Raw genomic sequence first — 27,907 nt, forward strand, 5'->3', positions numbered from 1 at the left:
TGGTCTTTAGCAGAAAGATTGTTTATCCTCAGTACAACTGTCCTCCTGGGCTGGTAGATGGTGTCAGGGAGCAGGATGGTCCCTCTGTTATCCAGAAGGAAGCAGATAGAGAACTGCTGAGCCACTTGGATGTTCATAAATCTATGGGACCAGATGGGATCCATCCCAGGGTGCTGAGGGAGCTGGCAGTTGAGCTTGTGAAGCCGCTCTCCATCGTTTGCCAACAGTCCTGCCTCACTGGTGAGGTTCCAGATGACTGGAAGCTGGCCAGTGTGACACGCATTCACAAGAAGAATAGGAAGGACAATCCTGGAAATTATAGGCCAGTCAGTCTAACCTCTGTACCTGGTAAGGTAATAGAGCAGTTTATTTTGAGTGCCATCACACAGCACCCACAGGATGGCCGGGGGATCAGACCCAATCAGCATGGGTTTAGGAGGGGTAGGTCGTGTTTGACCAACCTGATCTCCTTTTATGACCAGGTGACCTGCCTGGTGGATGCAGGAAAGGCTGTGGACGTTGTCTATTTGGACTTCAGCAAGGCCTTTGACACTGTCTGCCACAGCAAACTCCTGGAAAAGCTGGCAGCCCATGGCTTGGACAGGAGCACTCTTCACTGGGTTAAGAACTGGCTGGATGGCCACACCCAGAGAGTGATGGTGAACTGTGCTGCATCCAGTTGGTGGCCAGTCACTAGTGGGGTCCCTCAGGGACCTGTACTGGGGCCAGTTTTGTGTAATATTTTTATTGATGACATGGATGAGGGTATTGAGTCTACTATTAGTAAATTTGCAGATGACACTAAGCTGGGAGCGTGTGTTAATCTGATGAAAGGTAGGAGGGCTCTGCAAAGAGACCAGGAATGAATGGTTGGATAGATGGGCAGAGTCCAATAAGGTGAAGTTTAACAAGTCCAGGTGCTGAGTCCTGCATTTTGGCCACAATAACCCCCTGCAACACTATAAGCTGGGGACAGTGTGGATGGACAGTGCGGCTGGACAGTGCCCAGGGGGAAAGGGACCTAAGAGTACTGGTCGACAGCCGGCTGAACATGAGCCAGCAGTGTGCCCTGGTGGCCAAGAAGGCCAACAGCATCCTGGTCTGTATCAGAAATAGTGTGGCCAGCAGGACCACGGATGTCATTCTTCCCCTGTACTCGGCACTGGTGAGGCTGCACCTCGAGTACTGTGTCCAGTTCTGGGCCCCTCAGTTCAGGAAGGACATTGAGATGCTTGAAGGCGTCCAAAGGAGAGCAACAAGGCTGGTGAAGGGCTTGGAACACAAGCCCTGTGAGGAACGACTGAGGAAGCTGGGGTTGTTTAGCCTGGAGAAAAGGAGACTCAGAGGTGACCTTATCACTCTCTACAACTTCCTGAAAGGTGGTTGTAGTCAGGTGGGGGTTGGTCTCTTTTTCCAGGCAACAACTGACAGAACAAGAGGACACAGTCTCAAGCTGCACCAAGGGAAATTTAGGTTGGATGTTAGGAGAAAGCATTTTACTGAAAGAGTGATAAAGTTCTGGAATTGTCTGCCCAGGAATCTGGTGGAGTCACCATCCCTGGATGTGTTTAAATAAAGATTGGATGTGGCACTCACTGCCATGGTTTAGTTGAGGTGGTGTTAGGGCATGGGTTGGACTCAATGATCTTAGAGGTCTCTTCCAACCTGGTGATTCTGTGATTCTGTGATTCTAAGATAACACGAGGTGTGTGTGTGAGACAAGCAAATCTTTGAGCCACACTGCCACCCCTTATAATTTTTAACAGCAGATTGGAACCATTTCCCAGGATCAACAACTTCATGTTTTCCAAATGCTATATAAAGCAGCTTGGCAGCAAGGCTAAGTGCTGAGTTTTCCTTCTTCTGGTAGGTCACTGCTGGTACAGCAGCACTTTAACTGAACAGACAGTTTCTCTCTAGAGAAAGTCATATATTTAGCGTCCCAAGTGGTAAGTTAGATGTCAGATTTAATTTGAAACCTGAGATGTTGTAGTTCCAAAGAAAGTGTTGGCAAGGTATTTGTGTTTAAACGAGAGGATATTGGTTTAATTGAGTTCTCTCATTCTTCTTGGTATTAATTATATTTAATGAGTAATGATTTACCTAAAAAAAAAAAAAATCAAACACTAGCAGGCTGCAGAGAAAGTTCCCTGTGGTACTAAAAGACAACAAAAGTCAAAGATCCTGTCGATAGAATCTTTATTCTTCTCTGTCCCCTTAACACTGCCCAGAGTATCATTACACTGTCTACAACAAAGATAAGTTCCTCTTCCCAAGGACTGAAACTGGAATTTTGATGTAATAAGATAGGAAGAATGCAAATAACACACCTTTCAGCATTCTGCATGAGTAATTTACTACATGAACCTTGAGCACAGTGATGTGTTTTATATTTCACTTACCCTAAAATGTCTCTGCATCTCTTCTACACACAAAAGCCAGAATCCACATGGCTGTTCTTACAGAAATATCTTGGCCAGCTTAGAAGCTTTTCCTTGTTTTACTTCAGTGAATCAGCTCACCATATGCATTCCCACTATACATTTCAACAACTAGGGTTCTCATCCTGTGCTTCATTTATATTCAGTGGAGATCTAGTGAGTCTAGAACACAGGCTTTCCTAACATAAAATAGATGTTTATACTTGCTTAGATATATCCTGGCATCTACCAGCAGTGACACCTAAATATGCAATGGCAATACAGAGATCAATGAGTAACTGCCTCAGATGCAGGCAGAAATACTGAATACCATTGAACCAAGTTCCTGTCACAGCTCTGTCTACTGTCAAGCATGGACCTTCAGACTCAGAAATCTGTAGATGTATAAAGTAGTCAAACAATTTCCTTTTCTTTGAATAGATACAAAGGGAGGCTAATATAAGGTACTAGCTAAAATCCTTTAACTCTTAGTGATCTATAGCATTCCATCAAGGCAGTGAAAATTTTCTATCTGTCTAAGTAGCAGAAGTAACTAGAACAGGCTTGGACATTGCCAACTTCCTTAATAATTTTCTTAAAACACTGATATTGTCTCAACTGCAGTAAAAACCACTGATTGCCACTTCAAGGCTTCTAGGTGAAAGCAGAGGACATTGCTGTCTTCCTTTGTCCTGTGTAATGACTTGCAGAAATTCTGTAAACCCATTTTCTGAAAGAAAAAAAATCATTGCCATTAGTGTCTTTTGGGACATCTCCTATAAATAGTTAAAATTGCCCTGCTTTACTCAGTTTAATTATTTATTTGGAGAATAATTACTTTAGATGTCAGTTCCATTATCATGGAAGTTGTAAATGATCCTGAAACTGTAACAAATGCTGTCTTCTTGAGATTCAGTAACCTTAGCATTACAGACACTATTTTAATTGTTGTTTCATTGCAGAACCCATGTAGAATATGAAAGAATATGACTCTCAGACTGTCCTAAGTTTTATTTTAGAAGAGCTAACAAAACCTACAGATAACAAGAGGTAAAGGATTTCCCACTGCAGATGCTTGTCTGTGCCTGTCAAAGCCTTGTAGAAAATAATATATCCCTCAGAAGCAATGGAACAGATAAAAGAAATAGCATTAATGTGGAGTCAGTATAAAATGTGAATATATTATGATAGAATATTGTTATTGAGGCTAGAGTCAATGAGTTTGAATTGATTTCTTTCCATCAAAACCTAATCCTTTCCTACATGTTTGCGCAAAGTACATGCCTACCAAAACCAACACTGAAAATGCTCCTATTCATTAAAGAAAGGTAAATTTATTTATTAGATTTATTATTTACTCAATTCATTTCCTGAGTTTGCAAAAATCTGCCCAGTTCTGTGAAACATCAACCTTGCCCACCTCCCAGGAGGACACCAAAGTTTTTGCTAAACATATTGTTGCTGTTAAGGACTTTCACAACATTCATCTCCTGTCACTGAACAGGAGAAAATGTGGACTGGGTCAGACCAAGGATCTGTCCAAGCCAGCAGCCAATCTCCAGCAGCAGGTGAAGGCAGATGGCCTGGGGAGAAAATGAAGACCACGGCATGAAGTCTGACACTTCCCCTCCCAGTCCCTCAGCTGCCAATCATCCATAGCCCAGGGACTGCTGGAGCTGGGTGGGCTGTCTTTGCTCTTAATCATCCACTGGACATCCCACAATGTGCTGAGTCTTCCCCTTGAGCCATGGAAATGTTCAGCTTTCAGATCTTTTAGCCCAAGATGCTCCATATAGACCCATCCTCTCCAGCCTCTCTGCAGAGGAATTGGTAGCAATTGTATTCTGTCCTGGCAGATTTTCCAGTTGTATCTATTTAACCATTACAGCCTTCATTTCTAATTCTGTGCCACTCTTCCTTGTCACATCCTCTTCCGTACACGGCATAGTTGCATTCACAAATTTATGCTTTGTTATTGTGTTGTCTGGTTTTGTGTTTTGGTGCTTATGAACTTGGAGAGACTCTTTATTCCTGGAATACTAATTCAGAACTGCTGAATTGGAAGTGTCCAGGTTGCACCACAAACAACTGGTTTGTTCCATGGGCTAAAAGCCGGTATTTCCTTTTACCCAGAAAATCAACATTGTCACCATCTCAATATTATTCCTCAAAAGATCCTTCTATAACACAGAGCATAAGAAGGTACAGACTAAGGGGTTTATTTTATTACTCAGCAAAGAGCGTACTATCTGCCCTCGCTTATGTAAGGTTGACTTCCACACCTACCACATATCTTTAGCTCAGTTTGGCAGATTAAAACATTTAAGGCCAGGTTTTGTGTTATTTCTATCAGATGCCAACGGTCTAATTTCTGAACATATAAAGTGTTGTTTTTTCAACCATTTTTCAAGACTTACTATATTGGATTTGAAACCTCCTCTACTCATTTACTATGTGCCACTTTTTTTGATTGCCACCACAATACCATCTGTGCTGAGATTTGTTACATGAGGTTTTAGCTTTGGATATCAACTATTTCCATAAAATATCACTTAAAATCAATTAGTCACTTTGGACATAAAGGTAAACTAAACAAACAGTTACATCTATTTTCCTATGATTTTTTTGCCTTTAGCTTTATGGTATTTTGAGAAGCACCAGATTTGCTTGATGAATGGTTGCCTATTTAATGATAAAAGATAAAAATTCTGTAACAGCAGTTGGGGAAAAAAATACAGGGGAAAAATATATCACTCTGCTTATCATCATCATCATCCTGAATGAAGGAAAATATCCGGAAGCTTGGACTAGTGACTAGACTCAGATCTCCATCTGTCTGTGAGGGTGGTATCAGCCACGGGACGATGACTGATGAGGATCCCATCCCCTTCAGCAAGCTGGTTGGTCTGGGAGGCAGGCCCAGATCCCAGCCAGGAGAAACTCCTGAAGCAGAGGTGGGAACACAGAGTTACTGACACAGGTGAGCCGAGGGGGAGAATTGGGAAAGTAGCTCGGGGTCTGCATTTGTATTCAGGCAGGAATACAAATTACAGAGGCCAAAGACAAGCCTTTTTTTCCTTAAATCAAGTTAGAGATTGTCTTTTCTCTGTGCTGCCAGCCTAAATGTTCAAAAATCATAGATCAGGGCCCCAAGCATGACAAGTCTGACTTCAAAAAGCAGGAATTTTAAAGTACTGGCCATCTTTGACCCTGAACACCATCACAATAAGGTTTCTGAGGCCCTCAGGAACATCAGCATTACATGTCTGGACTCCTGTAGCTGCAACAGCTACAGACGTCATTGGAATTCATTTGGGGGTTTTTCCACACTCATTTCATTGGCCATCTCCAATACAGTGGGTCTTTAATATCATACAGTGCCTTGACACCAGACTCCCAGGGACCCCAGTGACATTGGATAGCCATTCTAGGGTCTGTGGACTTCTTTGACCTTTACTGGGCTACAAAACTAGCCAAGGAACACTCCTCCCTCTGCTCCTGCCAAAAACATCTCCATGAACTCCCTGATAATATTTACTCTGGGTTGGATACTGCCCATATGTAAAATGTGAGAGTTCCATCTGCATACTCACAGTCAGATTAATCTCATTTAAGCATGGATAGCTACTAGGAAGGAAGCTCCAACTTGCCAAGTCCTGGCCAATGTGTAGAGCAGACACTGTGATTGCAGAGGAAGAGGAAGCTGGGCCAGGGAAGTGATCTGGTTGAAAAAGTGACCTGACAAAGAATTACCAGATCATTTAAAACATTGGCTCTGTGAGGTGGCTCCCTGTACAATCCTTCAACTATTAATGCCAGCACAAAGGAGAGCTCAGGGACACAGAGACATCCCTTTAGTCTGCACTTAGATGCAGTTAAATTGCAGTCATGGAAACAAACATAAATTCCCTGAGGTCATTTGACAGTCCTGCAAGTTTTTCTGCCATGGTTAGAGCTCAAGCTGTTTTTAAAGAGACTGCAAACATGGGGCGGGGAAATATGGATATTATACTTTTTCTTTCATGATTTTTCAGTTAGATATTCAGATTACAAACTCTTCAGGGCAGGGCTCACCATCTTCCTGCCTCTTCAGAAAGAGATGTACTTGGCTTTTCAAATAAACACACTGGGTAATATGAAAAACAGAGGGAGAGGATGACGTTGCTGTAATCTCTGGCAGAGGTCCAAATAAAGTTTGCTTCTCTTATCATAATGAACAACTGGATTTTGCACATATGGGAGTTGGGAATGGCCCTCACTGACCCCTGGACAATTATACACAATGAATCCGAAACCACAGCTATTAGCAATCATAAAGGATCCTTTCTGACTAAATCAGCTTAATTTCACTGTCCCTTGACAGAAAGTTTGTGTAGCCTACAGGTCACCTGCATGCTACTTTTTCTTCTTTCTCCCTGAGTACATGCAGTTTAGACCACTGATACGAACTTTACAGGATTGCAGATTTTTGGGGCATATCACTAAGAAATGAAGGATTTGGGAGTAAAAGAACAAGCCTTGCTGTTAAACAGTTTACATTAACCTGTTAATTCTCAAAAATCACAGAGTTGCCTTGAGAAGGCAGAGTCACAAAGCACACTCTGTGGGCCTGCTTTTACTAAATGCCAGGAAAACCTGAAATCTGACAGAAGCTGTTGAGAAAGAGTTTTAGTGAGAAAGCCTCAGTGTGGGGCTTTGCCAGTACGGTGTTTAAAGCCACTAAGTATGAACGAAAGGAAATTATAGCCTCAGCTGGGTCCCCCTCGGTCACTCCAAAGTGCCCCAGGCAGGCCAGAGCAGGTGTGCTCACAGCCTGGGTGCACCATGGCCAGTCCGCAGGTACATCAGGCACACCTTACTTTTAGGCATATACCTGGATTTGTACTTCAGGACCACAGCGAATCAGCAGAGCTCTCTGGGTATCAGTGAAATGATGACATACACACCAAGCCTATGTTAGTTACTTTTTGCCATATGCTTTACATAAATTAAGATTAAAACTTCTTACAGACTGTCAAAGCCTTCATTTCAGACCAACACAATGTCATATTTTGAAAAATAATTCAGTAATTCAAGATTAATTCAATGGTTAAAAGTAACTTAGTAAATATTTTTCATGAGAAATCTTGCCAAGTGGCATCTACTCACAAAAGCAGCACAGAGCAATGTAACCACATTTTAATTTGCTGCTACTTCTGAGCGGGTTGGCTTGCCCTGTGCTTTTCTTTTACAGTAGCTTTGATTACACTTTTCTTGATAAAGTCTGCATCTGACAGCGTGGAACACATTTATCTCAAATATGGAAAGAAATGAGAGTAATAGGATCTCTTGCTTGTATGTGAGAGAGTGAATGAGACCATAACAAATTCACCTATGCCTTTATCTCCCTGAACAAAGTCAGAATTTCAGCTGCAGTGACCTTGTGGTCACAAAGATCACAAATTGCAAGACAGAAGAGGTGGAAAGAAAAGGGCTTATGTTAGGCAGTTGTACGTTTTTGCAATACATCCTGCAGTTGTTATATATCCAAAACTAGTTCTCTTGAGACAGAAATCAGGCTCATGTTGTTCAGTTGTTCAATAGTTTACAAAATACAAGTGACAATAATTCACACTGTTGTTCAACAGCAGTAAGGGAAATATATCTTAATTTAAAGACCTAGAAACCAGGACAAAAATAAAGAAAGTGCCAAAAATACAGAATTTACAAACTTGCCCAGATGAATTTGGCACAGCCCTGCACAGCATACAAGAAAAGACTTTTTTAAGGGAACTGCAGCTGAAGTCCAATAGAATTTAGTAATATTGACAGGAATGTTATGGTGAACTTGATAGTAAGAAAAATCAAGATTCTAACACATATAGAAAAATATGCTTTATGAACTAAACTAATAGAAATGTTCCTACATAATTAGTAATACATCCAATTTTATTTGCTTTTGTCATTATACACCAAGTTGTATCCTGTCTGGATTGAGCTGTGTGACATCTAAAAGAGGTCCCTGTCTTGTAGGGATTCCTAAGCTCCAAAATAGATTGTGATCACATTTAGGTTCTTTCCAGGCTGTAAAATGCACAGATGTCTCCCCGTAGTTTTGAAACTCACAACTCAGACCTCCAACTCATGGAATATCACACAGTCATCAACACTACCAGAATTAAAAATATATAGCTCTGTTCTGAACACCAGAGTCTAGATCTCTGCTGCTCTTCACATCTAACGTTTTATGCCACCTTATTAAGGACTATGTGAGTATATAATGTAATTTAGAAGAGCTTTCCTGCTCATAAAGCTATGGCATCTCCTGAGGAGTTAATATTTGTTCTGGGGATCAACAGGCACTATAACTGAAATTAAAGATGACTTTTTCATCTAAAAAATCCTTTCTAAGCCTCATTGACTTAGTGCCCTATACACAATCTAGAGTTTGGAGCAAAAACAGGGAACACAGAGCCATGGTGCTGATGACAGAAAAAGACAGTTATTGGAGGGTTTTATCCAATTTGATCCTACTCACAGTATATCTCAATTTCACACCATGTTTTAATTAAAGTAAGCTTTTATGAATATCCACTACTACTTACTCTAATGCACCCTAGGACTGAGAAACCCTCATGCTAGGAAGTGGGACCTACCTATTCAAATAATTCTCATTAAGCAACATAAAATTCAGAGAAAGATATTTCAAGGATCACTGAGTTAAAGGAACTAGGACACAATAGCAGTGGCTAGGTATTTATTAACTTCCCTTAGGTAACAACAGTCCCTTTCATAAACAGGTTACAAAGAGCAGCATTTTGCAGAACCAGATCAGGCAGGTGTACAGGCTGTATGTGATTTGGCCACTTAAGTACCAGAAGTGTCATGAACTGTATAAAAAGTGACACCAAAGTGGGAAGGCATCAGTCGTCTTCGTGCTGTGCCCTGCCCCTCCCAGGAACAGTGTTTCGAGGCTGGCTATTTTGAATGGTAAATCTTTCCAAAGTCTTCAGATCCTAATGCTGTGTTCCATTTCCTTGAGGACATTGGACTGAGGGAAAATCCAAAACACAGGACAATTGCTAAACTTGCCTTTATGCAACTTCATATTTCAAAGAATTAAGCTCCATTAGGAGGATGAGAACAGTATCTCAGGAAGTCTTTTTCGTTTGCAAGGCTAATCGATACAGTATTTTAGGTATGCTACCCAGACTGCAATCCCATATTATGCTGAAAGGAAGGAGGAAGCATGAGAGGTGTTTTCATTACAGTTTAACTGTTTCAAACAGTTTAACTCTTTGGGGGTTGTTTTTTTTTGGGATATGGTCTACAGCCCAAATCTGATAAATCAGAATATAATTAGACAGTGCAGGAATCATCACTACAAACCTAGCCAACAGGACAGTTTTTTTCAGGGATTATTTCTCAGAAAATGATCAAAATCCCAGAGCCATTAAATTAGGGGAAAATTCATTGTGTGAAAGTGAGGAGGGCTGGATATGTCTGGCCCATAACAATACTGGAAACGCGACCACAAGCACTGAGTGCCTGCCCTGGTATGAAAAAAGATATTGAGCTTACAAAAGGCATCCATCTCCCCATGAAAGCAAATGCCACAAAGGCTGTTCCACTCCACAGTTCACTATTGAATGTTTTAATTCAGGTGGGCTCTGGCTCTCTGTTGTCACTCCTCCACACATGTGCTTAATTTGACATATAAAGCCAAAGATTAATTCCACTAAAGTCCTATGATTTGCTTACCAGTAGATCAAAAACTCCCACTGGCTTTAAGTGTGAAGGATCAGAGACTGAAGGATCAAGCTTTATAGCAAGTAGGGTCAAGCAGCAAGTTCCCAATCCACAATATGAGCACTGGTTTTTATTATATGTCACTGCTCTACTCTGAAGGACTCTTTCCAGTGTGACAGTTCCTTGGTTTTTTTTCTGAATGGCTGTTATCAGATCACAGCTTTACACTGAAGCTGTTTATAAATGTTCCTTATGACATTGCCTTTTTTTTTTTATCAAGCCATTTTTCCACCATGAAACAGGACGTTTATTGTTCATATATAAGAGGCAATGAACCTGCAAAAGCAGCATTCATAAAACCAGGAAACTTCCTCAACAAGCAAAACAACTAACTGTGATGGATATTCATAAATCATTCCATATCATTCATCATAATTCCTGAAGTTTCATTAATTCCTAGAGGAAGACATAAATCTAATGTGCATCTTAAGGAGCCAGCAGGGTGTCTTGCTCTCCAGGCATAAAATAAATATTATGCTCTCTGCCTTACCGAGGAGATGCAGGTTTTGCCTGTGTGCACAGCAGGAAATCGATGTCACTCAAACTGTGGGGATATCCTAGGCAGCCCTACAGGCATTGCTTTTGTTTTCAGAATCTGCAAATGCTCAATCCTAATCCTGCCCCCACTGAACTCGGTGGACCCAATGAAGCTCAGGCCGAACTATATGTACAAAGCCTTTAATCTACCTCTGGTTTTGAACAAGCATGTTAGGAGTGCAAATTTGATTTCCAGAACTGAGGGGCCACCAGTGCCTGGGCCTGTGCTGCAGGTATCCTCTTGGAGGGATCCTGGGCAGCTACATAGGGTCTGGCTAACCTGTAACAGCTTGGAGGATCACAAAGGCAACACACATCTAGAAGAATCCATTAAAAAAGGACAGCAACTAAATCTTTTCTTTTAAAGCTAGCAAGCTGATATAAACAGAAAAAAGAAGCCTTTACAGTGAAGCCTGGTGCTATGCAAATTGCTCCCTGCAAATGCTAAAGCAAGTTTGACATCCTGTGGTCAGAGTCTGCATGGGAATAGCTCACCCTTTCAAACCCTGGGCTTGCTCACTCAGGAGATTATCCTGCTCCTGAGGGCATATATTTTTGTTTGAGGTGGGTATGACAGTCTTGTGAGTGAGCATCCTGGAGGAAAGAATATAAATGTGCACACTAAATATTTCTGTCAGGGCATGACCAGGAGCTGAAAAAGAGCAATATCACTTGAAAGTCCACAGGACATCGGAGGATAAACACATGATGGGTCCCAGAAAGTCTGTGTAACCCCTCTGCTTGAGGTTATCCCCTGCCCTAAAAGAGGGATACAAATATAAATGGGAAACCAGAGACTGGAGAAAAAAAAAAAAAAAGAAAATAACATAGAGCATGGAAAGACTAGTTTCTCCTAAGAGAAACAGGTGCAGGCTGAAATGTATAGATCTCTGAAAAGATACTTTAGTCATAATCATAAGGTCTGTTTAAAATTCTGCTGATTCTTTTTCCAGCCCGCATGTTCCAAAAGAAAGAAAAGCTGTCTTTAAAATACCTGTGATAATTGTTATAAAACAATCACATGTAGCAATTTTGGCTTATTGATGCACATCCAATGCACCACATCAATCTCTGTAAACCTTTCCAAAGGTTTGTGCACGTAGTTTGGAAGAACTGATTGTGCAGCAAAGATAGCAAGGCAATTTGTTAGAACTTAATTTGTGACAAATTATTTCTGTGAAAAGAGCAAATGATAACAAAAGGATAACTCTAGATTTATGGAAGTGAGGTGAGACCCAACATTCCAGCTGCACAATACCTTGGGATAAGTCATGTTTGCACAATTTTTAGAAGATTGGCTTTGAACTTTCAAAATTGTTGGCATACTTTTAAATGGAATAGATTTATTGATAGGTTTATTAAGATATAATGAGTATTTATTTATTCTTGTTTTCCAAAGCAAACAAAATTCATAAAAGTTATCCAACATACAGTATATGCTCAACCATGGCAAGCTTTTCAGGTTACACAAGCAACCTTTGAATCAGGCTGCAAAATGGTTATGTAGGTAAAATAACCCATTTCCACATAATCTTACTCAAAATATTCACCCACTGTGAACTGCTTTCTAGTGTCTTTGCTGGGGGCAGATATAAACCTCCTACCATTTTTGAATGGTAGTGAGTTTGGATTCACAAACAAAATCTTTCAACAACCTTTATTTCAACCTTTTAAAAAACATCATGTTTTATTCTACCTTAGAATATGCAGAAGAAGGCTAAAAATGAGAGGAAAATTCCAATATGGAGGACACAAAGCAATGGAGCATTTTGAGGATTGAACTACTTCATCATGTAAGTAGGTCTTGTGGGGTTGTTTGGTTGTTTGCGTTTTTTCCGAATGATTTCAGAATATCGTGGGTTTGTTCATGTTGGACTTACCGCTCTCTACAGCCACCTGAAAGGTGAGTCTCAGTCTCCTCTCTCAGGACTAGCAACAGGACAAGAGGAAACAGCCTCGAGCTCTGCTAGAGGAGGTTCAGTTTGGACACCAGGAAGAATTTCTTTGCTGAAAGATGGTCAGGGATTAGAATGGGCTGCACAGGGAGCTGGTGGAGTCACCATCCCTGGAAGTGTTCAAGGAACAGCTTGATATGGCACTTGGCGTTGTGGTTGACAAGCTGATGTTTGGTCAAAGGTTGGACAGGATGATCTTGGAGGTCTTTTCCAACCCTAATGATTCTGATGTTCAGCTCAAAGCAAATTCCTAACTGGAAGTTTTAACTGTCAGAATAAAAAGTCATTAAGAATAGGAAAGAACCTGCTCAACTCTATTCCAGCTCAGCATAAAATAAAGAGGCTTTAACTCTTCATAAGGTAGATAGAAGAACGGCACAACTCTTTGTGCTTTGTTTATTCACTGAAAAAATACATTAAATAGGGAATTAATCTACACAAAAGCATGTAATATGTATTAACTAGAGACAGAGAGATACTCCAGATGTAACAACACTCTTGTGAAAACAAGGCCTGCCTCTTTGTAAGGTTTTTCACTATTTAATTATTTTAATCATTTATAATTATTCCATATTAGAAAATTATTATGTGCACATCTTTACCATTATCCCTACAGTTGCAAATATGGATTAGGGCAGTCAGTGAAGACAGGTGAGTCTTGTCCTACCCAGCCATGCTCAATAACTGCTGCTCCAGCATATGCAATGATGAGTTATTTAGACCCTCTGTAGTTAAAGTAGAGCTTCAGCTGTGCAGTTGATAATCAGACCACTGTCAGAGCCTGGGTTTCTTCAGCAGGTGTGCAAACACACAGGCACATGCTCTTCACTTTGCAAAGGCACTTGGTGGCAATTACAATCAGAGAGGGGATGTGCCACTCCGAATTTGTGAGCTGTTATTCATCAATACTTGCACTAGGAAACATTAGATTATTCTGTAAGATGCTGGATGTTCCTGTTGATTGAAACTATTTGAGGATGTCAAATCAAGGCTTTTCTCTCTGCTGTACCACACCTGTTCAATTTCTCTTTCACTGTTATCACAACTGCAACAAAAATAAGTACTTTGTGTACAAAAGGCCCCACTAACACTTTCAAAGGAGAGAATTTGGTTTGCAAACTGCCTCGATTTGTGGAGTAAAAATCTCAAGGGTTACTTATATGTAACTTGCAAACAGCACCTTAGAAGCACCTTAGACAGCTGAACAGCAACTTAGACCCAAAATTTTGATGGCATGTAGGCTAAATTTTAGGTAAAGTGAGATCTTTAAGAAGCAGCCTGGCGTCAAATACACACTGTTTAAATATGTGACCATAAAAACCACATTTTCTAAAAAGGCACAATCCTATTGCATGGCACTGTCGTTTCTTCTCTCATGACGTTCACATTCCGTCTAAGATATTACCCCAGCCTTCCATGCTGAGCATGTCTCTGCCAGACATTGACCTTGCCATGGAACACATGCACTGGCAGGTGCCTTTCTCATTCTGCTCCTTTCTTCAGGACAAAAGCTGTATGAGCAGCAACTGTTGGACAGGCCAGCTAGCAAAATCGGGTGTGAGGGAAGTGGGGTGGACTGAGGTGTCTTTTTTGCAGGGCAATCTCCTTGCAGCTCTAGTGGTCATGGTTTAAGTATCTTCTGTAGGAGTACAAAGATCTTTTAATGCATAATCCAGCCTGTGCCCATTTTGAGAGTCCTGGCTTTATCTATGCATGGAGCACACTGTGCAAATGGATGTTTAGCTTGTGAGAGACTGTTTCTGCTCCCTGGCTGGGTGACTGAAGTTTTATAACTAGATTGGTGACCACATGCAGTATAAATAACAAATACCTCTCCAGATGCATACTGAGGCCTGCATGCTTTTATGCAATCAAAACACAACATAGAGGAAAAAAAATCAATAAAAGCTTAGGAACAATGAAAAACCTGGGCTACAAATAAACAGAGCCATTGCTGTACTAATAGATATTTTCCAGGAGGTAGAATCTTGCTATTGTATCATATCTGAAATACAGCAGGAATTGTTTCATGTGCTGACATCTGGCTGTAACAGCATGACCTCTAATACCATGCTGGACATAACCTCAGTGCAGGCTCAGAAGAAATTAGGAACACGACTTTGCTGCAGAAAATAGGAGTAATATTTGTTGGCTTATAGAATGGCAGTGACGGGTGATTTAAATTCAAAATATCAGCAGTGAAATCTTGGTGCATTTAGAGTTGTCCTATTTAGCTATTTAACTGACAGCTGGTGATTAATGTAGATATAAAACTGTGAAATGTCTTTCTCTCGGAATACAAAGTTGATAGTGGTTTATGTTTCAGTTTTTTGGTTGCTTTCTCAAATGAATTTCTAGAAGCTGAAGACCATGAATAGAAATGCTGAAATACAGCAGTTTTCAAAGCTTTCAGAATAGCCATGATGAGAAGTTGTTTTAGACTTTAATTGAATTGATAGTAATAGTGAGGAACAATTGTTTTGATTTGTTATTCACCATATTTTGGACAACTTCTGTAACTGAATGACAGATTCAAGTGCATTTTTAAAAGTTAATTACCTGTTATCTCCGTGGTGCTGCATTTTATACATATATCTTTTTTTTTTTCCCAGCACATAGTACAGTTTTCTAATTGAACCACTGGCTCTCTTATTCAAATCGCTATTTTTAATTATTTGCACATTGAAAAATCAAATATGATGCTTCAGCAATAAATTAGAGGGATCACATTAGAGGGAAATCTGAACATATTCACTGATGTTGTTAGCTGATGACTTTCTAACATGACTTCAATCTGCACAATTATGTGCAGTCCAGGTTTTCCAGCAGTTTGCAGGCAAGTTCAACAAACAACAAAGAAATGTAGGTGACTAAACAGTCTAAGATGAGAATAGGTCTCCTTTCAGGATCCAGTCCAATGCTCACTTAGGCAGGAGGGCACTTCATTTGCACTTGCACAGGCATGGATCAGGTCTTGACTAAGAGATTTAAAGGAGGAAGAAGCCATCCTTTTCTTGGTCACTGAAAGAACTTCCAGTGATGGACAATAAGGATGATGGCATCATTTAAATCTGTGATAAGTTACAGGAAAAACTGAAAATAAAGCAAAAGTACTAGGCTGGAGATGTGCTGACTTGAATGCATCCTTTTCAACCTTGCCCAAAAGTGTCAGCATTAGGGGTTAATCTCCTCACTGATAAACATGCAGAGGCAGTTTACTGACTGGCCTACCCTATACATGCACATAACTTTTAGGGCAGGCTATGCAGACAGAGATCCAGCACAGCATTTAAAATACTAGAGAAATTAAGGGGATATAAGGGAATTAGGAGATGGGCAGTGAGGCTCTGACCTCAGCAGAGCAGACACACTAGCAGAGCTCAGCTAAGCTGGAATAAAAGGAGGAAATGGGCCAGGGTCTTTCAGTGTTGCAGGTACTAACAAGCACAAGCTCCTGCAGCTGCCGGGTACCAGCAGTGAGGGCTTACACACAACACTCTTCACAGGGTCAAGGCCTTTATCTGCTTTCTAAGATAAAACCCTTCAAAAGCGTTTGCTGTGTGTGATAACACAATCCAAGATCATGTACTCTCTCATATTACAGCCAAACTCTCAGAAAGATGATACATCAGAGCATTGTATACTGGGACTTCTACTGAAAATGAGACCTCATGAAATATGCAGGTCTTTGCTGTGTGTTTTGTTCCTCGTGCCATCTATTCCCTCCCCTATGAAACTGCTCTGCTTATTTTTGTGGTGATGTGAAATGCAGAGATTTCCTGTTCAGCACAGAGCCACTCCAGCTTGGCAGGGTGTCATGCATGGCAGCTGAGAGCTGTGCCAGGACACTCCCCTGATCTGCCAGGACCCTGATCCAGCTGCGGCCTTGGCTGGTCAGCACTTTTACAGCCACTGTGAGATGGAAGTTTTAATCTGCCTGTTCCAACTCAAATGTTAACATTTTCTCCCCACGCTTTTCAATCATAAACAATTATCTATGAAAAACAAATTAGGTATGAGATTTCTTTCACCCCTCTACAGTGTTTTGAAATTCCTTCTGCATTGTCTTTTGGTTTTCTGCTCCTTCTTCTGCTCTTCCAGCTGCTGCTTGGCAACACAGATTGCTGTGCAAAATATGAGCTCCTGAAGATTGCTCACTTCAATAAAATTTTAACCAGAGGCAAGCATGCAAAGTAATTGAAATGCATGCAAAGTAATTGAAATGCAATGTTTCAATAGCATAACTGTGGGTTTGGTCTGGTTTTATGTTGTGAGTGAAAGATTCCATCTTATTAAGACAGCATGGCTTCTGCCCAAGTGGACCAAGTAAGGCATGTGCAAGAACTTGCAAGAAGAAAGCCTTGTTGGTCTGGGGACTGGTGTGACATCTCCATTGAAAAAGGACACAGTTCATTGTTTGCCTTGCACAGTAGCTCCTAAATCCCATCCCTGCATGGTGTGGCATGATCTAATTCACACTGTTTAATATTAAGCATAGGGGGTGTAGAGGACTTCTGTTGCTAGCTAAAAATTAGGACACATAACCAGTCCCCTGCAATACTCCTGGCAATTTGATTTGGCCTGGGGAAATTTTCATCACCATTAGAGAACACAAAATGTGTTGGTTTCACAGTCTTCACTACTCCTTCTGTGATACAAAGTTTTTCCCTTTGCATGACCAGCTTTTTTCCCCTAAGAAATCAGTTTTTCATTCCATCTAGTGAATGACTTTCCAGAAAAAAAATTGTTTTCCACTTCTTTTCATTATATAATTTGCCTTTCAGATAGAGCTGGTATTAAAAAATAACCAGGCTTCATGTGAGATAAAATAGCTGAGAAGTTTTCTTCTTAGATTTTTACATTTTTTCCTCCTCATATTCTCATATACTCAATTCATTCCTCATTTTGGTTTTTTTCGTTACTTTATTTTCCACATTTTCAAATTATCTTATGTCTTCCTTCTGCTGTTTTTATATTGTTGCCCTGAGCTCTACAATGGTCTGTGTTAACTGGGCCCCAAGTAGGTGAACTGTACTCTCCAGGTTAGTTGGAGTTATGAGAGGATTTCTAGCAGAGTCTCTCTCCCTCTCTCGCCTCTCTCTCTTTTTATTAATCTTTGATAACCCTCTTTTTGATCTGCACACTACAGCCTTCTAATTTACTGATGCTTTTAAACCTCAGTCATGGGATTACTTCATTTGATTCATGGAAGACCATGAGCAGTTCAAATTAACCTTTTGCTTCCTTGGGGTAAAAAAAATTTACTTTGGGGATTTGGTTCACCTGTTGAGAAGGAAGCTGTCTCTTCTTATTTACTGAGATTGCCTCAGTACCACAGAGATGACTCATGCATACTCTGAAGGGTTTAGGTGGCACCATAAATTCACTGCTGGACACCATGGACCCTGTCCAGAGCAAACTGAGGTCAAAAAAGCATTCCCCTTGACTCCGGTGCCACAGAAATTAATGGTAGATGGTGTTCGGTATAGCAAAGCACCCTTGAAAGGTGACACCATGTTGGTTTCTCTGCTGAAAAACAACAGCATAAAGTGACATCATCACACCAGTGAAAGTTGTATCCTCTGACTTTTCCATATCTGTTTACCACCATTTTTTCAAAAAGATGTCCAGAAAGAGACAAGATCCATGTCTAAAGTATGTGGTAAGCCCTGCTTTTTCACCAGCCCACTGAGCAGGCACAAAATTTACCACAGTAAAATGAGGAAAAGAGTAACTCTCTAATGGAAAAAGACACACAGATCTCTTGAAAGGAAAGGTTACCCAGGATGGCAGGTAAAGGTCTACAGGATTGATCTTCTGTATCTCACTCACTTCTTGGAGTGCAAGGGACTACTTTGTTGGGGTCTGCAGAAAAGAGCTAAGGAAAGCATTCATACAAATATCACTGAAAATCTGGAAGAGTTTGCCCATGAGCAAAACCAGTATGATGACTCCATGTCCTGATACATACATCAGAATTGGAGTGCAAGCTCTCAGGCAGTGGATGTGGTTGCTGTGCTTGAGAAACGGCTAAATCAGAGATTTCTCATCTCTGTCTTTGTCTGTCACATCATAGTGCTGACAAAATAAAGCAAGGCAAGAGGTGAAAGAAGAGCAGACACTGAATTTTTTTTCTGCTTTTCTAAGCATTTTACAACAAGAACATGGCAATTACAAAATGAACCCATAAACTGGCTTAGTATTACCTTAACACTACTTTCTTTCTTCATGAGTTTCTCCTCTGTCCCCCTTAGCATTCAGAGACAAATCTAATTCTTTAAATCTGGTCCAGAGCCCTGGCCTAATTGTTTGACTGCAAACTATTTTACATAGCTTGATTGTATTGTTCAAAAACTATCCCTGTGCATACCATTTTGCAAGTCTGCAAAAAAAGCCACAGACCTAGGAGGGCAACAGCACTTTGTGAGGGTTTAGTACAATGCCACATTGTGTGCACCCAGCAGGGCAGATCAGGGCCATAGCGGAAGCTCTTTCTTTTACAGCTTTTCTACTCAGACCATCCATTTTCTGCTTCCCATAGCATAGGTTGCCACTCTATAAAAAAAAAAAAAAATCTGAAAGCACGAGAAATGTCAGGATGAATGTTGTCTTTTCATCTTCACAGAAGCTGCTTCCTGGCATTAAATTTGAGTGCTATACCCTGCATGGCTTATCCTACTTCCTTGCTATAGCCTACCTGCCTCTTTGCCTCTTAATGAATCAGGACTCAATAAAACCTGGCTTGGTCCATTGTACTTGTTCACTTGTAGCTAATGATAATACACAGGGAATACCTTCACCTGGGGCTTGTTGTGCCAAGTCACAGTGCAGATTAGTAGTTCATATAATACTGTATAAGAATTCCAGTTATCTCATTTGAACACCATTTTCTTGCTCTTGATCCCTCAGTGTGTGGGTGTTTTGCACTAGGAGGTGCTGGTCTGTTAAGATTGCAGTAAGAAAGCTTCTCAGGCTTTGTGGAGGACAATTGAATGCTATTTATTAGAGCTGGCATTACAAGAAGAGATTAGCATAGAAAATCTTGTGTCCTAGACAGTAGGAACCATGAGCAGTTTAACACCCAAGGGGTCTCTGCTGTGTGTGCAGCACATCATGTCCATAAAAGAGATTTGACCCTTTGTCATTCAACTTCTTGTGTGACTTTTCTACACAAAAATGAGTCTATTCATCCTTTCCACTGTCAAAGAGCAAGGGTGCTCACATGACAACTCCTTGCTGCACTCCTGGACAAAGGCAAGGCCATGGAGATGAGGCAGTGGCGGAACAGAGCAGGACCTGCCACAGGCTCCTCTGCTCTCAGAGCTGTCCATGTTTATCCTGCAGCCGAGAGGTTTGTGCAGCAAAGCACAGGCCTGAAGGTCACAGTGTGTGTGCAGCACAGCAGAGCACAGCAGTACTGACAACCCACAGACTGGAATTGCATTGGCTCTTTCACATTCAGAGCTGTGTGGGACACAGAACCAAGCCTCTTCCTCCCTTGCTTCCTTCTGCTTTGTTTCTCTGCAGAAGCCAAATGCACTCATAAATCAGTCTTCACAAGTTCTTCAGCAAATGACTCAAATTGCCAAAGGGATTGAAGAAACAGCAGTAACTAGTGACACCAAAAGCCACATCTGGAGCTGCACTAGCAGCAAATCGTGCAAGATTTATAGACATTACTGAGCCAATGCAGAAAACACAGCTGAAGTCATCAGCCTAGGGTGAAGCAAACTTACTGTGCTGTGGCACTGGTGGAAGATCTTGCTCCAAGGTCATATGATCCCAGAGGTTCCAGAGATTTTAGGAAGAAAATGTCTGTAACATACACGTACAGTCCTAGTTTTATGCTGCTCTTCTTTATCTCCCTACTAGCCTAGTGAGAATTGCTAGTGTGTCGAGACATATGAATGGATTATACACAGCCTTAAACTGCCAAACACTTGACTGCAATGGAAAGCATAACATTTCAGCACGGTGTAGAATGGATGTAGGAAGAAAAAGGAAAAGGAGAGGAAAGAATGAGGTATTAGGATGGCTCATTCTCTTCTGCATAATTTGAGTGACTACAGAAGAAGACAAAGTGTCTTTCTGTCACCCTTGCTACCAACATTAGCTCTTTAAGTCCAATATGCATCCCAGCTAGCAAAATCAAGCTCAAGGCCAGTGCAGTTAAAGTGGAGCAGAATTGAGATAGCCTCAATACTCACAGTCAGATAAATTAAAGATGTACAGGTGTTTATTTGTTCCTAGCAAAGGTATAACCCACCAGATGGCAGGTATAAAACTGTTTAGTTGTGGCTGACCTCCCTTACAAAATGCTACACATAGTTTACACAAAATGCTACATATAGTTTATGGGGTAGCTGTGGCTCAACCTTGTGAGTCATGACTTCATACATTTTTGATGAACAACTGCTGTCTTTTCAAAAATTATTTCAGGAAGTGGAAGAACGCTGTCTCTCTCACAATCAGAGAGCAGACAGTAGTGTCAGTCACACGTAGTCTTATTTTACAGTAAATAGACCAGAAAATAGGAAAGAATAACATGAATATTGCCATGTACAAACATAGAAAATTTCTCTTTTTCAGAATTGTGCAACATTACTAGAGAAATCAAGGCCAGAATCATCTAAATCCTCAAAATCTCCAGTAATTCAATATTATCACTTTCTTAGAAGAGTGTGATGTTATATACAGGTGCCCCGGCAGGAGAGACAAAGCAACAAGACAAGTAAGTTGCTAGATACTGCCTTTATCATCTACTTAAATTACATTTAGCAATGAACAAGTCAAATTGCCTCTGTTTGACTTCACTGGCAGCATGCTTCAGTGCAAACACAAGCACAAGCTGAACAAGAAATGGACTCTGTTGCAGTATTTACAGCTCTTAGCACAAGCTCTTTGCATGAGCACTTATTAATTGCCTGCAAAATCAGCGGAATATGTTCTGTGTGTGTCAGCTCAGCACATATTGTACATAATTGCACATTTGAGCCACACGGTTGTTTATGTCACTTTGTAATCACACTAATAATTACCAAACAACCAAGTAATTCAATGAACAGTAAATGTAACATTTAATTACTTTATTAATTTCCACATAACATGGAAGAAGGAAAATAACCAGTTCAATCTATAATTTCACTGTGCTCACAAACCCTATCTTTATGCAGATATATGGGAGAAATTATCAAAACACAACACAGGAGATGCACAAACATAACTCAGCATTTGCTTGATGTTTTTCATGTTGGCATCTCTCCTGCATGGAGCTTTGAAAATTTATCCTATAACATCAGGCAACTTCAAGGCATCCTGAACTTCGAAAATTAAAAGAAAAAAAAAAATTCTGTACTGAGATACAAATTCCACCTTCTGTCAGGAACTTACTGATTAAAAAACTCTTTATAGGTTAAGCCAACCATTACATTTTTATGTTGCTATATATTTCACAACATAAAAAATAAAATATTTTCTCCATAAAACCTTTCAAAACCATAAATACTAGCACACTCCACAGCTCCAGAAGAAGTTGCAATTTATTATTTATCTGTTTTTATATTCTGCTGTGGTATCTTTTCCTTTTATAAGCCTGGCAAGTTTCCCACAGAAGTTTCTTCGTCAGCAGTTATTTTAAACTGTAGCCCTCCATACTCCATGCTACTCTTATGCTGAACCAGTCCTCAAGAACTAAGTAGTTTTTAGCAGCAACGTGTCTTGGTTTGCAGAGACACAACAAACCCTGCAGTTAATGAGCATTAAGCTTTTTAAAATTCAAATGCATCATTCTGAACCACAGCTTAATTCATGCTGAGCATGATTTTTTTCACAAGTATTTCTGCATTCACACTGCATTTGGTAAACATGCACAAGACAAAGCTGAAGTTTTCAGGGGCAAATTTTGCCAGACAGTTGCATCCACTCTCAGAGGAGAGCATAAAATCCTGAACTCAAGGTTCTCTATCTGCATCCTATCTCAGCTAGAACATGAGCCAAAGAACGGGCTACTTTTATGGGCCAGCAGAAGTGCATTTGAAATCTCTGTAACATCGAAACACAGATGCAGCCCCTAATGTCCATAAGGCTGTTTCTCCTAGAAAGTGCCCCTGGATGTACCTGAGCATTGTCAGAACATGCAGTCTTCCCTGGGGAGTGATGGTTGCCCATCTCCAATCAGTCACCGCATCACGTGTTTGACTGTCAGTGACAATGGCAAAAAGTCCAGGTCAGCTCTCACAGAGAACAGGCTGTAATGGTCAAAGGACTCAACCAAACCCTCCTTTGTCCTGGCCTGCAAGGATCAGGAAAGAACTGATTATTTGTACTTTCTGGAAGTGGCATAGTGATCTTAAAAATTTAATCTTTTATTGAGATTGCTATCTAATAACAGGGCAAATGGGAAGGGGTTAGCACCTCTTAAACTATAGCCTAGACCTACTGTGCAATTGGCACACCCCAGATCAGAGCTGAGGTTCACCTGTGCCTACACCAGAAAAGTTACTTCAGATAAGCCTAGGAGCTATCTCCTCTCAAGATAAATTTTTAGCTTATCTGTTCATTTATAAAAATAGTTTGTACTTGGTTTATATTTTTTCTAAACTTTCAGACATTCATTGACAATTGACCAGCTGGATACTTTACCGAGAGACTGAATTAGTAGTGAAATAGAATTAATACTAAAAAGGCTTTAGTGTAAAATGCTTTGCTTTGTCCTTGATGCTTAATACTCATATCTTTCAGCTCATCTACTTTATTTATTATACTTTCACCTTATCTTTCACATTTACTCTGACACACAGAAGTTCTTAGTTCAGAGAATATAGTACAATGCAAAGGGTTATGAACATAAAAAATGCATTAGAGAAAATGTAAATGCTCAGATTTTTCTTGATATTTAATACTCATATCTCTTAATTCATCCACTGTATTTATTAGACCTCCATCTTATCCCTCACCATTGCTTTGACAGTAAAAACTTCTTGTTCATCGAGAGGTATGACTTTGTGCTGAGTACTGAATAGCACTCATGCTGCAATTCCTAAACTTAGGGGCTTGGAGCCGGAGAAACTGCTTCTGAGGGAAGAATCTGAGGATTTTGTGCTGTTACCAATGGCCTTTCAGCTGACTTTAGTTTTTAAGAGCTAATTTTCAAAGTTTTTTGATAATATATCTAAAGATACTTTACTGCTGTTCTAAAACCAAGCTGAAACCAAAATCCCACTAATTTCCTGAGAAAGGTTCTCTAGAACTGAGACAGTTAATAATAAATACTGCTACTCCTATGAAAAAGAAAAAGTAATGAAAATATAATAATTTGACTAAGACAAGGTGTTGAAATGTTGATAGAAATCTAACTTACATAATACAAAGACAAATGCAAAGGATCAAAATACCATATAATTTTGGAACCATTACAATATGCCTGAGTGATTCTTTATTAGGGAGTCTCAAAAAAGCATGTAATTTCATCTTCTGCAAAAGCTGTAATCTCTCTGCTGGGTGTGTTAAAAATGGCATTTCAACCTCCCCTGTGAAAGTCTTTGATTTTGTGAGTTTCTGTCAGGCTGGTCTCATTACTTTAATGCATTTTGTGTATATTGTAATAACATAAATGTTTTAATGCATTTCTTCTCAGATCAATCTGGACAGTTATCTTTGAATCACTCTTGTGTAACGATAGGTAAAGAAGTTATAATTGGATCAAGGGGAACTATTGGCAATGAAGAAGCATTTAAACTTTATTTTGTTCATTTCCCTGAAGAAGAACTTGCAGTAATAGGCTTCTGAAAACTACTCCTAGTTATATTTTTTACTTCTTGACTTTTAGAAAACACTTATGTGAGATAAATGAATTTGGAAATGAACATGAAGTGCAAGCTATAATGCATATCTCCCTCACAAATCACTTGCAAACCATTTTTATAAAATGCAATTAGCCATGTACAGTGATGGCAAGAGACATACTTTATAAAAACTGGAAGCCATCATACTCAACTTGTCAAGAAATAGCCTCCAGAGAGCATGGAGCTGCAGAAGAGAAACCTCACTGCTCTTTAAAGTGAGGCTGATTTCCTGGAATTATTAGAATGAGGACTTCTTTTTGACAGACGGCATCACCACACTTTGTACAAGATTTCTATCTCAATGTCATGGAATTGAATCTGATCAGAAAGGTAAAACTCTATGAGGTCTTGGGAAGCCTCAAAGCTGCAATTTTTCCTCATCAGAGTCTGATCCTCTCCACTGAGGTACCTAAAATATGTCACTGAGTACCAGAGCAGTTTTGGAAGCATGAGTTGGGTCTTGGAAACAACTCATCCAGCACAATGGCCATATCAGCAGCAAACCATTAGCACTATTTGGAAGCAAATATCACCATTATAAGGGTCTCTCCAATTTATATATACTGTTATGTATAGAGGTGATGACAACCTGACAATATTTAACCTTCTATCTTGAGCATGTAATTGAAGGAATAATAATAAATTACTGACTATAAGAAGGATATCTTGAAATGCCATAATAACCACTCACATGCCATTTTACTGCCATGTGAAAACTCTACTTCTGTAAGCCTACTATCATTCTAATGAAGTAAATAGCTTATTCATTAGAGAAAAATAAAAGCTTGAAGCTTTTAGAGTTCAGCTGGGCATAATTTACTGATAGAAGCAAAAAAAAAAAGTAGAAAAAGGTCAAATTTTCTACTTAGGCAGAACCATCAGGCAATTACTTAGTGGTACATCAAACAATAACACCACCATTGTCTCCAGAAACAGAAAGGTTTACAAGTTTGTGTATATTATCTAACACCCTTAAATTGAGTTGAAGATGTGTGAAAACAGAGTTATGGGTTCGACCCTTGGTCGTTTCAGAAGCCCCCTATTCCAATCACCACTACTTTCAGTGCTGTAATGGATTATTATCCAAATTGAATACTCGAGTCAGGGTTTAGACCACTGAATGCTTGTTGCTCACCCACACCAGGTTCCTTTTTCTGGTTTTTTGCCAATTATTTATGTAACCTCTTGAGTGCTCCCTGAGAGGTTCTTGGACAAATGTTGATCAATAACCATAAAAGGATTTTAAAAGAGATAACTTGATACTAGCACTGTCTCAGAGGTGGCAGAGAAAGACAACACACACCAAGCCCAGTGCTCAACCTGATCTAACCACAGTAATTAGACACTTCAGCTGTGAGCCTCTTACACGTGGCCTCTTGCTCAGTAGGGACGAGTTTAGCCTTTGGCTTAACCTCTGGCTAAAACCAATCTGAAAGAGCAGACATGTCATCTGCCTGAGCACTGTCATTTAATTCCACAGATTCATATTTCCTATCATTAGGGATATGCTGTATCATTTACAGGAAGTATCACTTGCTGAATCTCTGTTGTTCTGACTTCAAGAGTTTTCTGATGTTGCCAAAGAAGTCTTTCTTTGCCTGGAGGCTGGCAATGGGTTATCAAACATGGTCTTTTGGATCCACTATTTAGCTCTGACGATTTGGCCACTTACACCATTTATTAGGACAAGGAACTGGGTTTTGCTTCACTTGAAAATTGGTTTATCTAATCCAAAAGTTGTACTGTGGGCTCAAATGGACTCCTGTCCAGTTTGGTTGAGCTGAATGTACCAATCCTAATTGGGAAAGATTTTTAGGAGATACCTGTGGAGCAAAGAAGAAGAAAGCTATCAGAAACCATAATTCAGTGTCAATGAGACAAAATCTAAAGAAAATTTTACTCTGAGGCATTTTTTGTTGTTGTAAAATACAAGATATCAGGCTTGCAATGGCAAGACTCAGACTCAGCCCAGTGTTTAAACTTCCAGGATAGTCTAGGAGATGCATAAGTACAGGCAGATGCACAGGGAATCAGGTACCTTTAATACACAACTTAAGCAGCAGAGCTGGTCAGCAGAAAATTATATTAAAAACTAGGTTAAAGATTTTTTTTTTAAATTTTAGAAAAAAAGGGGGGGGGGGGGGGGAAAGAAGGGAGCTAAAGGCACGGTCTGCTTCTTATCTCTTTATTTAAGACTAGAGTGCCAGGTAAAAACTCTAGAAATTATCTGTGTCAGATTTGCAAAGGCATCTGGTCAGCTGCAATGCAGGAAGCAGCTCTGTGCGAGGTGCTCAGAGCTGGGCGAGAGTGATTGACTCATCCACATCTACTGGGGCCAATACCTGAGCTATTGGGGGCCTTTCTAAAGCACCTTTTCCAAATTACCATGTATTTATGCATCTTGCCAATTTTTGACTCTGAACTGCCTAAAACTTTTGAAAATGGAAGCCAGCTCCTAAAATATTAAGCATCCTTGAGTGAGCAAAGTTTTGCTTCCCTATTCCTGAACACAAAGTACTGATGGATTTGCCTTTGTAGTGTGGCCACTACATCCATAGGTTCCCTGCCCAAAACAAAACTAAAGTTACTGCTAGTAAAGATGCTTTTTCTGCTTATAGTTATCTGTATCTTATAGTTAGCCAAGATTATGACTCCTTTATGTATGTGCTTTTATTTGTACAGCTGCTGGCATAGCAGGGAATCTGTGGACACTGCTGGTTTGTTGGTACATGTTCATGTACATTGTACCAATTTCATGTTCGTGTAGCAATCCACAGGGGAGAACATAATGGTTTTGGAGTTACATCATTTCTCTCTTCCATTTCTGATATGAATTGAAGGAAATTTATTGGAGAGAAACTGGGCTCAGAGCAATAAGTTATGGATCAGCAGAGCCAAAGGCCTAAAAGCAGCAGATCAAACTGGGGAGAGTAGCCCATATAGAAGTGTTTATTTTCTTTTCTCAGCTAGAGTATTTCCTGGATCTCCCTGGGTGGCAGAGATGCTGGAGGTGAAGAAGAACAGGAGAAAGACCTTAGCAGATCACTTAAACTGTCCATGAAACTGTGGTCTTAGCTTTTGCTGAGTGTTTAAAAGGCAAAGATGTGATTGAACATGGAAAGAGGAAACATCAGAGATTCTCTGTGTGCACTTCCACAAGAAAGTGGATATGTATATAGGTAAGATAATTTCTTTTTAAGGTTTGCATCAATTAATAAAAGGAGCACCCCAGGTTCTATCAGCTTGCTTGGCAAAACATTTCTCCTTTTGCCATGGATTAAACTGTATCTTTACACACCTAGGGAATTTTTTCATTTTGCCATATTTCACAAATGGTTTAAGAGTAAGCGAACATTACTATCCT

General features: G+C 40.1%; 1 long non-coding RNA gene across 4 annotated transcripts in view; it reads left to right on the forward strand.

Annotated features, from left to right (window-relative positions):
* Positions 1-27,907, forward strand: part of LOC125328984 — a 45,350-nt gene that overhangs the window by 7,509 nt on the left and 9,934 nt on the right. For 3 of the 4 annotated variants that reach the window (XR_007204993.1, XR_007204992.1, XR_007204994.1), the window contains exons 2-4: positions 12,447-12,538; positions 21,290-21,431; positions 27,510-27,722. This is a non-coding gene — a long non-coding RNA (uncharacterized LOC125328984). The remainder of the gene's footprint in view (positions 1-12,446; positions 12,539-21,289; positions 21,432-27,509; positions 27,723-27,907) is intronic. The other variant, XR_007204995.1, reaches the window with a different exon arrangement.

The sequence above is a fragment of the Corvus hawaiiensis genome, chromosome 7 (genome assembly GCF_020740725.1).
Source record: "Corvus hawaiiensis isolate bCorHaw1 chromosome 7, bCorHaw1.pri.cur, whole genome shotgun sequence".
Classification (NCBI taxonomy): Eukaryota; Metazoa; Chordata; class Aves; order Passeriformes; family Corvidae; genus Corvus; species Corvus hawaiiensis.